Here is an 11,896-nt window from a genome sequence, read left to right on the forward strand (position 1 = left end):
ATTCGGTTAATTTTCTTAAATTTCAAAAATGTCATTAATTCCTTTTTGTCAATACAACATATTTTCACAATCCAAATAACAACCATATCTTATAGTAACAATTCACGGATTCTGTGGAGTTCTTCAAAGTGAATTGTCTGCTTTTGATGTCAAAATGTATTCAAGAGTTTTTGTATACATCTATAATGTTTTATGCAGAGTTTGAGATTTTGTTGATCGGAAATAATTTTAACTTATCTGTTGAAATGAGTAGTATAGAAACTAAAGATATTTCCATTGTTTGTCTGAAAAAGTATATTTTAAAATATTCTATATTCTATGTTTGTATAGTGTCCATAATCTCTTTTATTCTCTCCTAGATATAATACATTGAATTCTACATTGTTTTATAACATATAGGTTCATTAATGTGTCCTTTCAGATTGCATTCCATACAGAAACAGTTTAAGATTCCTTTTTTTCCCCCCTAGGTCCTTTTAGTATTATATTTCTTTGGGATAAAACGACAATGTTGTCTAATTTCAAAAGTTGTGTAAAGGTTATGCTATGTAAAGGCCTTTCTAAGGTGAAAATTTAATACACTGATGTCAAAGTAACTTTTAATTATATGAATTAGGTGTATTGTTTCACTTGTAATTTTGTAATCAACTTTTTAATAGCTGTTTTTCATTTCTTGCATCTGAAGAATGAAAAATTTTGAATACTTCACAAATTTTCATATCATCCTTGTACAAGTGCCATGTTAATCTTTGTATTGTTGTAATTTTGGTATACAAGCTGCTGAAGAATGTAGTATCCTGCAAATTTTAGTAGTTAATGATGAAATATTTATAAAGCCTTATATGCTTAGGTGCCTATTTGTAACAAGGAAACTTTATTGTTCCTAAAAATGCTATTAATCTTATTTCCCTAAAATTCTGTGAATAGTTGAAAAAAAATGTTGTTCAGTTGATTGCTCACATTTGCAATTTTTTTGTCAATGACTATTTTAAATCCTTTTCATTTAGAATTTGATCATATTTTCAAGTATTAATAGCTATGTCCAAAGGAGACGGCTTTTTCAAGTACTTATTTATCCAACTGTGTTAGCTCTGTGGAGCCAATGGATTCAAAGTAAGCCTTGTTTAAGAGCTACTTCTAAACATATGCAGCTGAGATTTTCCCAAATGAGGTCTTACTGGCACAAATGTCTACCTGACCCTTTACCCTTCTTCCATGTAGGAACAGACCAACCAGAATATCTTACTCTGACAGCATAGATTGTATTAGTGGAACAAAACTAATCTTAGTTACAAGGGATCATAGAGAGATGAACAGTTCAGCCAGAACTGTTCATACTAGAAGGCATTTTATCAAAATATGATTGTTTATGATACCTAACATTTCAAAAGTAGCTAAAGCCAAGAAAGTGAAAAAATATTCATATTCATGATTACCTAATGTCTTGGCCTGTCTACCTTCCAAACAGGCAGGAACTTACACTACTGCCATTTTATCACCAAATATTTTCATAGTTGCAAGAGAAGTCCATATATATCTCTTCATTATTAGGCCTTAAATTGGTAATGTTTTTTAATATTTTTATTTCTATTATTATTTTTATTGTGAACAAAATGTACAGAGGGGTTACATTACATGGGCAAGATAATGAGTACATTTCTTATCAAGCATTGCAACCTCCTTCTTTGTTTACCCTTCACATCCCTTCCCAGCCTCCCCCGGACCCCCAACCAATCCTCCCCCCCACCAAAGTTGTAAAGTTCGTTTTGGACATGACAACTTGTACTTCTCATTGTTGCACGGGTCCACCAGTATCCTTAAACGACTTGGTTTTCCCCTTCTACTTCACAAATTATACTGACATCAAATATAGTGAAAGCAGGGGTTACAATGTGGGGGAGGGACATACAAAGCAACAAAAAGATAATCTTATAAGTGCATTAGAAACAAATGCATGAAAGAAAAAAACCATTTAAATACATATCTTAGGATTCATTTTCCTAACATCACATTATCTGACCTTTTCTGCTTGACTCATACATATACTAGATATTGCAAATAAGAGAAACCATGGGACCTAGCTTTCTTTGGGCCTGGCTTACTTCACTTAATATAATTTTTCCAAGTCTTTCCATTTCCTAACAAATGGGGCAATGCCATTATTTCTGATGGAGGCATAGAATTCCATTGTGTATATATACCACATATTCTTGATCCATTCATCTACTGAGGGGCATCTGGATTGGTTCCAGATCTTAGCTATGGTAAATAATTCTTCAATGAACATAGGTGTGCTGATAGCTGTAGTGTGGTCTTGTTTGTAAACATTTGGGTAAATGCCCAAAAGTGAGATTGCTGGGTCATAGGGGAGCTGTGTGTGAAGATTTTTGAGAACCTCCGTACTGCTTTCCAAAGTGGTTGAACAAGTTTACACTCCCACCAACAATGCAGTAAGATTCCCTTCTGTCCACATCCCCTCCAGCATCTGTTGTTATTAGAGTTCTTCATTTTTGCCATTCTAACAGGGGTGAGGTAGTATCTCAATGTTGTCTTGATTTGCATTATCACCCTACACCAGAATCAACTCCAAATTGATCAAAGACTTCGGAGTCAAAGCAGACACTCTGAAAACATTACAGGATAGAATAGGAGAAACAGTAGGTCTCCTTGGCTCAGGTCGAAATTTTCTGAATAGAGACCCGGAAACACAACAAATCAAAGAAAGGTTTGACAAATGGGATTGCATGAAGTTGCAGAGCTTCCGCATGGCAAAGGACATAGCTAGCAAGATCAATAGAAAGCCCACGGATTGTGAGAAGATCTTCACTAGCCATACAACGGACACGGGTCTCATATCTAAAATATACTTGGAACTCAAAAAATTAAATCCCCAACATCAAATACTCAAAGAAACAACTGCCCAATAAATAAGTGGGCTAAAGACTTAAAGAGAAACTTCTCTGAAGAACAAAGAAGAATGGCCAATAGACACATGAAGAAAATCTCAACCTCCCTAAATTGCTAATGTTTTAACCACAGTGTTTCCTCTTGCGTCCAGGCTGTAAATCTACAAATGGTAAAGCTTTAGGTTTAACTCTACTAAACACTGAGGTAGAGATAATGGAATAATACTTTAAAACAGAGTTGCCTTTGATACCCTAACCACAACAGAACAATGCAAAACATGAGCCTTTTCATTATATTATATATAGTTATATATTTTACATTTTTATGTGATGATTTTATATTTCACACTATGAAAGTTACTAGAATTAATTGATAATTTGACAAATAAATTGATATTTATTCCAGTCAATACAATTAGAATATAAATAATTAGGTTTAGAATATATATCAGAATATAAAATGTATCAATGCAATATTTTAGGTACAAACTTGTGATACCTTCTAAGTGTACATGGCCTTCTGAAATCACATAGCAAAAAATGAGTGTTGTTTTCCTCTAATCTACATGGGATTTTATTCTGCTGCTCTGTATATTGTTTTAACTCGCTGGTCCCAAACTGTTTTTCTCCATATTTTTGAAGCATTCCAGTAATTGTTCCCAAATTTTGCTGATATGATGTCTAAAAAATACTTCTCTTCTGTAGGACCCATGGGTCCTAGGATCTCAGGTCCCAGTTACCTGTATCATTAGATAACAGGGGCAAGACTTCTCACCTAGGCCCATGCAACATGCCAACAGAAAGTAATTGAAGAGCTATCTGGTGGTTAATTGGACATAATCAACTCCCAGGCTTTCCTGCATGGTCTGGCTTATATGTCCTGCTCAGCTTTCTCTCTCAAAGCTGGAGCTCTAACCTCTAGGCCACTGCTCCACTTCTGGTTCACTGGCGGTTTATTGTAGATAAGAGTCTCACCGAGTTTCCTGCTCAGCTGGCTTTGAATGGCGATCTCCTGAAGAGGCTTCAAGTGGCTTTTCTCAGGGATTCGCAGAGGAGCCGCTTCACACAAATCCTTAGTCAAATCTCTAGAGGTACTAGAGAAAAACAGAAACAGGAAGATGCTTCTAGTGTGTTCTAGATACTTAAAGTTGGAGACACAAAACACTCATAATGATTAGATCATTTTATAGGCAAAAGGAGCAATGCAGACAGTATGAGGTTCACTCCAGATTTCGGTCCTCTCATCCTGAGACAGTAAATTCTAGCTCAATTCTAAGTGACAGAATTGGCATATCCTGTGGATATTTGCTCCAAAATACTATGACACTCATTTCTCACGTTTGGCCTCAAACCTGTGACCAGAGGAGAAGATGAGGAGAGAAAGCAACTATAATAAACATTGGGTAGTTTACTTATAAATTCAAACCATTGGAATGACCCTGCTAAGAAGTCAGATTGTCCAGATTAAAAAATGAATAAGAAAGGAAAGAAGATGTCAGTAGCTGCTGATTGTAATCCCACCTCCTTAGGATGCTGAGATGGAGAGAATCTTAGCTTGAATCCAGCCAGTGTAGGAAAGTCTATGACACTGTTACTTCTAAGAGATCACAAAAAAAACAGTATTGAGGCTATGACTCAAGCTTCATGTACTACCCTTGAGCAAAAGGAGCTCAGGGACAATGCCTAGGCTCATAGTTCAACCTCAGGACCTGCCCCCTCAAAAAGAGCCTGTACTTTCATGTCATTGTCTATGTATGGATGTATTCCTATAGGTGAAGCTATAGAATAGCTATGATGAATGGCACCAAGTTAGGAAATTTGTATTCAATACAATAATTTCGTAACACAGAGACTTCTTTCAAGACAGTGCATGTTCCAGGGAACTCATCACTGTTCCCAGTGTAACCTGAGGGTTTCTCTGCATCCCAGGCCTGCTGGAAGAAGTCTCTCACATTGTGTGGACAGGCAGACAAAAGACCTCACTCCTGTACAGCTTGGTAACAAACAATTCCACCTGAGCCAGTTAGTGAGGATGAATGTGGGTGTGCTCTGAAGGTCAGGAGAAAAGGGTCTCTTTGTACCCCAAGCTATCTCTCTCCCCAGTGCTCTGTTTTAACAAGTTTTCATTTGTACCACTTTCCATGGCAGATAAAGTTATGTGCACTTATCCTGCTTTTGTGAGACTATGTTTTTGTGTTCAGATAAAGTGCTCAATATAATTCAGGAGTACTTCTGGCAGACAACTAGGGCACTGAATCTAATGAAATGTTTCATTGGAGCAATGATGGGCCTATGATGCCTCTCCTAGGTTTGGGAAATCCAAGTACATGTTGGGTATCACAAAGCTTCCTGTCATCTAGGGCTGGTGAAGCTCATCAGGTTTTGAAACCTTTGACCTCTCCTTGTTGGGCCCTGGGTGGCTAGGTTTTGATCACAAGGCCTTTGTGCTGAGCAGGAGCACAGTGCAGAAGCCCAGTGCTTTACCATTTTGTGTAACAACATCACTTCTGGTCTGTGAGTGTGTTTGTTTGTGTGTGGGGGGGTGGTGGTGGGGTGTGGGTGTGTGTGCACGCACACACATATATGAGTCCTGGAGCTTGAACTCAGGACCTGAGCACTGTACCTAGTTTCTCTTGTAGAAGGATAGCCTTCTCCCACTGGAGCCACAGAGCCACTTCAGGGTTTTTCCTAATGATATGGTCCTGAGAAATCAAGCCTATGGTTTCATAGATGCAAAACACTCTATCCCTAATGCACTTTCCCAGGCCTCTACCTCAGGTTGTTAGTGTTTTCTGTCTTTTGTTGTTGTTGTTGTCAATTGTAGGAGTTGAAGTCTGGGCCTGGGTGCTTTCCTTGAGGTCTTCAGCTCAAGTCTTGTGCTCTACCACTTCAGGTTTTCTGGTGGCTCATTGGAGCTAAGTGTCTCAAAGACTTTCCTGCCCAGGCTTGATTTGAACCTTGATCCTCAGATCTCATTCGCCTGAGTAGCTAGGATTACCAGCATGAGGAAAGCACCCTGCTTCCACTTCAAGTTCTTAGTGGTGAATTGGAGATAATAGTCTCATGGGACCTTTTGTGTCTGGGATATTTTGGAACCCAGATCTTCAGATTTCAGGTTCCTGAGAAGGCGGGATGACAGACCAGCTACTGACCCCTTGGGATTGGTTTCTGCTGCAAGGGGGTCCATTGTTCCAAGTGGTGAAGTTCTAGCCATGAGCCCTAGAGGTAAGGGTCAGCACCTAGAACCCGAGTTCATGGTTCATGACAGAAAAAAAGAAAACATTTGTCCGCAGAAGACAACCCACTAGTCTTCAGTAATACATAATTTTGTACTTGCCATGGGAGCATATCTGAGCCTCAATATTCTTGTCTGCATAATCATCTCAGTTGTGGATCCCTCACAAGGGCACGATGTAAGAATGCACCCTGTGAAGGACACAGTACATGTCACTCTTTGCAGGACTCAGCACACAGCATCTTGTGAAACACTTAGCACCCAATGCAGGACTCAGCACACTGCACCCTGTGAAGACTCAGCACATAGCTCTGTTCCACAAGCTGTCATTAAAATTAGGGTGCTTTCATCAATATCACCGTTCTTTAAGGAAAATTTCACAAACCATACAAGTTCACATCTAATGGTTTAATGGGGTGGTTTTTTACTTGGGGGAGGTAGACATGGGGCTTGAACTGAAAGCATGGGGATACTGTTCTAATGATATTTGCTCAAGGCTAGAGGTCTATAACTTGGAGCCATATTTTGAAGAGTCTCATAGACATCCTGCCAGGACTGGGGTTTAAACACCCCGAGCAGCTAAGATGACGGGCATAAGCCAGGATGACATGTGTAACCCATGGAGCTGGGTTGCAGTGGTTTACATGTGCCTAAGTCAGGTTAGGTGGCAGCTGTAAGCACCACACACCTAGCTTGCACTGTAATGAGGTATTTGAAGTTATGTCCTTCTATAATTGCAGTTAGAACATCCTACCCTTTTTTGGTGGCAGTCCTGGGGCTTGAGTAAGAGCTTATAAACTCTCCCTAAGCATTTGTGCTCAAGGCTAGCACTCAATTGGTTGAAAGATAGCAGAATTTCCTGTTTTTCTATTTATGTGGCACTGAGGAATTGAACACAGGGCTTCATGATTACTAGGTGAGCACTGAACCACCGAGCCCCAGGAGTGAACAAGGTATAAATAGATAGAGCTTTCTGTATATAAATATTGTAGACACAAAAAGAGAGATGTCTGCATATTATTAAATTATAGATAATATTAGTACCAATTCTTAGGTATTAAATTATATCTCCATTTAATGATGTGTCCCAATTAACAATTAATAAAGCATCAATTAATAATTACTCAATATCAGTATTGTTTATCATATATGTACATATATCCATACATATAATTAATATTTCATAGAATGAGACAGATGTCTATATATTATTGAATTATGCATCATGTGTTACTACCAATTATTAGGTATTTAATTATGTCTCCATGTAATTTTTATTCTGTTAATGATTAATAAAATATTAATTAAACTTAATGTACTTCCTATACTTATTGTGTCTAATTTTATCCTAGAATGTTTCACTACTAATTCAATGTTTATCATTTATTGTAGTGACAATTCTTCCACCTACGACATTTTTATCTTTATTACAGCCTGTTACATAGCATATAGATTTGCACACAAATTAAACATCCTACCTAACACTGAGCACTTTCACAGAAAAGGAAATCATGTGTCACACTCGGCTTCTCACTCCAAGATTACATTTTTGGCAGTGCTGGAATCTAAGCTCACGGCCTAAAAGTCTCATTTCATGAATGGGTTACTGCCAGCACAGCAGCCTCTAGCCAAATCAGCTGCCAGGCAGTCCCCAGTCCCTGACATCCTGCCTCGTATGTTGACTCCAAATTGTGCTTAGTGTAGTTATTCATTTTATTTTTTTGTTTTATTCATTTGCAATTTATTTTATTGACTGCTATTATGCATGGAATATTTACAGCATTTATTACATAGGATATAGTTATGCCTATGTATGAAACTTCATACCTGACACCCAGGACTTTTACAGAAAAGGAAAACGTGTCACCATGGGCTTCTTACTGCACAATTCAATTTTTGTGAGTGCTAGCATCTGAACTCACAGCCATAAAGCCCAATTCATGAATGGGTGAGTGTCAGCACACCAGCCTGTGGCATATGGAGCTGACAAGCAGTTCCCAGCGCCTGAGATTAAGCCCCAAGGGTTGACAAAATAAGAACAGACTGACATGCAGAAGGTAGTACACAAATACATATAGATATTTATAGAGTGCCAAAGATGTCGATACATTATTTAGTTAGATAGGCTACATTCCTACCAATTTTGGGGTATTTATTATGCCTCCATGTAATTAATATTATTGTTTTCATACTTAATGAATTATTAATTAAATTAACCACTGTCCCTAAACTATTGCATCCATATAATTAATAGTATTTTCTTAATGTGTCAAAAAATATTCATTAAAATCCATCAGCCTCCTAAAATCAGTCTCTAAATTTATATTAGTATCATTCAGGAACAATAAATTCAACCTTGACATTAATTTCCATCGGTATTCCTGTGAATAGGAACGAGACTCTTAGGATCTCCCTCTATTGGTAAGGGTCAGGACTGGGCTTCGAACACAGAGCCTATTTTGCCGTGTTGGCCTATGGCTTCCCTGGAAGACCATCAGACTTCAGCAATGCCAGGTTAAAAACACTTTTCAGCTGTGTCATTCAGACCCAGGATGATCACCTTGCCGGGAGGTTTTTTTTTTCTTTCTTGTCAGCCTTTGGGGACCCAGGTTCGGCTGTGTGTCCAGTGGCTGCAACCCAGTGTAGAGTGATCAAAGCTGAGGCAGAATTGCCATGCCCTGAGTTCAAGCCCTGTCCTTGACAAAATAAAAATATACACACACATACAGACAGACAGATACAGACATACATTAAAAATATTTTAAAAATTATGAAGCTCCTTGGCTTGGAATTCAGGCCATTTTTCTGCCAGGCCTGGGATTTGAACTCAGTGTTTTGTTCAATCTGCAGCAATGTGGGGGAAGGGGAAGATCACCGAGCTGGAAGACAAGAAATTCAGGCCTGATCCCAGGGGCTGAATTCAAGCCCTAGCACTCCAAAAAATAATATTCGTATACGTTTTAAATACATGATTTATATTTACATACACATGTTTACTGCATATGGCAGTTAGTGTAGTTATTCATTTTATTTTGTGTTTTATTTATTTATTATATATTTTAGACAGTATGATTACATGTATAACATTTTTTACATCCTATTGCATAGGCACAGATTTGCTTATGTATTATACATCATTCCTTAGACCCAGCACTTTCACTGATAAGGAAAACATGTGGGACAATTGGCTTCTTCCACCAGGATTAAGTTTTGGGCAGTTCTGTGATTTGAACTTCGGGCCTAGAAGGCCCACTTCATGAATGGGTCAATGTTAGCACACCAGTCTGATTCAAATGAAGATGTAGGGCAAATTTGAAGACCTGAGTTCAAGCCCTAGGAGTGGTCAATATATAAACAGATGTGTAGATTCAAGTGTGTGTGTGTGTGTGTGTGTGTGTGTGTGTGTGTATTTACATATGTATATATATCTATAAATAAATTTATACAGAGACAGATAGACATTTATGTAGATTCTAATGTATAATTCTATATAAAGAGTGATGTCCATATCTTATTTTTATATATTTTATTACTACCAATTATTTAGTCTAAAATTATGCCTCCATTAATTAATCACGGCAGGAAACAATAAAGTATTAATTAAATTAATCAATGACCTATATTTATTTCATACAATCTTATACTAGAATGACTAGCTAATTAGTAATTTAATTAGTACATGACAAACATTCTATTATTGTTCCTATAGATAGGAACGAGTTCTCTAGGATCTTCAGCTCTGTAGATGGCAGTCCCAGGATCGAACTCAGGGCCTAGGTTTCTGGGTTGGGCTCAGGCTTCACTGACAGCCCACCAGCCTTCGGCCATGCAAGGTCTCGTACAATTTTCAAGCCGAGTCATTAAGACCCAGGATGGTCACAGTGCTAAGGAAACAAAGGTAAAACTGTTGTGTAAAACTTCCTGGTTTTTCCTCTTCCATCATGGTTGGTTTGTTATTTTTGCCAAAGCTGGGAGTTGAACTCTGGTCCTAGGATCCCTGGATCATCTGTGGGTGTAAAAGCTGCACCCCAGCCTAGGGTAATCAAGGCTGAGGCAGAGTTGTGATGACCTGAATTCAAGCCCCATGCCTGCACCACCAATAAAGTTAAGGTCCTGGCTAGGAATTTGGGCCATTTTATCTGCCAGACCTGGGATTTGAACTCAGGGAATGGTTAACTCTATTTTGCTCTGGGTGAAGTGGAAGCTAACCTCCTGGAAGAAAAAATTTCAGGAGCATTTCCCAGGGTGTGAATTCCAGCCCCAGAACAGGCAAAAATAATATTTATATACATGTATAATGTGTATCATACATATGTATTTGCATAGATATTACATATTGTACCTAGGACACAATATTTCCACACAAAGGAAAACAGGACAATATTGGCTTCTTACTCACCTATTGACTTCTTCACTGCTGGGATTTGAACTCAGGGCATAGAATGCCCAATTAATCAAGGTGTCATTGTAAGCACAGCAGTCTCAAACAAATTCACTGCCAAGCAGTTCCCAGGACCTGAGTTCTAGCCCCAGGAGTGGCCAATATACAAATAGGTAGATTTGTAAATTGCTGCAAATAAATATATATGTATATATTTAGAGAGAGATGTATATGTATATATATATACATATATGTATTCCACTGTATATTTAAACATATAAATATATTGATAGAATGTGAGATGTCTGTATATTATTAAATTACATGTAATATATTACTAATAATTATTAGGTATTAAATTATTGTTAAATTACTAGGTATTAGGTATTAAATTATGCCTCAATTTAATGATGTATCATGGATTAAGGCACAATAAAGTGCTACCTTGTGGAAAAGGATCTCAGGCACAATGTCCAGGCTCATAGTTCAAGTCTCAGGACCTGCACCAAAAATAAAAAAGAGCCAGTAACTCCATGTGTCTATGTATGTATGCATGTATTTCTATCGGTGAACATACAGTCGTTATGAAGAAAGGAAAACAACTAAGATATTTGCTTTGAATAGAATGATGTCATAGAACAGAGAGTGCTTTCATGACAGTGCATGATCCTGGTCAAAAAAAATTAAGACCCAGGCATGGAATTTGCACCATTTTTCTGGCAGGCCTGGGATTTCAATTCAGGGTATGATTAACTCTCTGACACTGTGGGGAAGGGGAAACTCACCGTGGTGAAAGACAAAATTTCAGACCAGTTTCCAGGGACGGAATTCAAGCCCCAGCATTGTTAAAAATAATATTCATACATGAGATCTATTTATGTACATGGGTTTACTCCATATGACATTTGTTACCCTTATTTATTTTTATTTATTTTATTTAATATTATTACATATATAACATTTATTTCATTTATTACATCTTATCACATGGATTTATTTGCATATGGATTAGACATCATATTGAGACCCAGGACTTTCACCAAGAAGGGAAATAAATGTGTCAAAATTGGCTTCTGACTCCACATATAAACTTTTGGCCATGCTGGGACTTGAACTCACTGCCCACAATACCCAATTCATGAATGGGTCAGTTGTAAAACAAAAGCCTTTGGCAAACAGAGCTGCCAGTCAGTTCTGAGGACCTTCAATGAAGCAATAGCATTGGTGGATACATAGATAGATAGACAGATAGATACATAGATACATAGATAGATAGATAGACAGACAGATAAATAGATAGATAGACAGACAGACAGATGTGTAGTTTGCTATATATATATGAGAGAGAGAGACAATGTAAGGATATTAAATTAT

General features: G+C 37.7%; 1 pseudogene; it reads right to left on the reverse strand.

Annotated features, from left to right (window-relative positions):
- Positions 1 to 689: 689 nt before the first annotated feature.
- LOC122117533 lies at positions 690 to 789 on the reverse strand (annotated as a pseudogene).
- Positions 790 to 11,896: the final 11,107 nt, after the last annotated feature.

The sequence above is a fragment of the Dipodomys spectabilis genome, unplaced genomic scaffold, assembly GCF_019054845.1.
Source record: "Dipodomys spectabilis isolate Male_0828 unplaced genomic scaffold, ASM1905484v1 ptg000142l, whole genome shotgun sequence".
In the NCBI taxonomy this organism is placed as follows: domain Eukaryota; kingdom Metazoa; phylum Chordata; class Mammalia; order Rodentia; family Heteromyidae; genus Dipodomys; species Dipodomys spectabilis.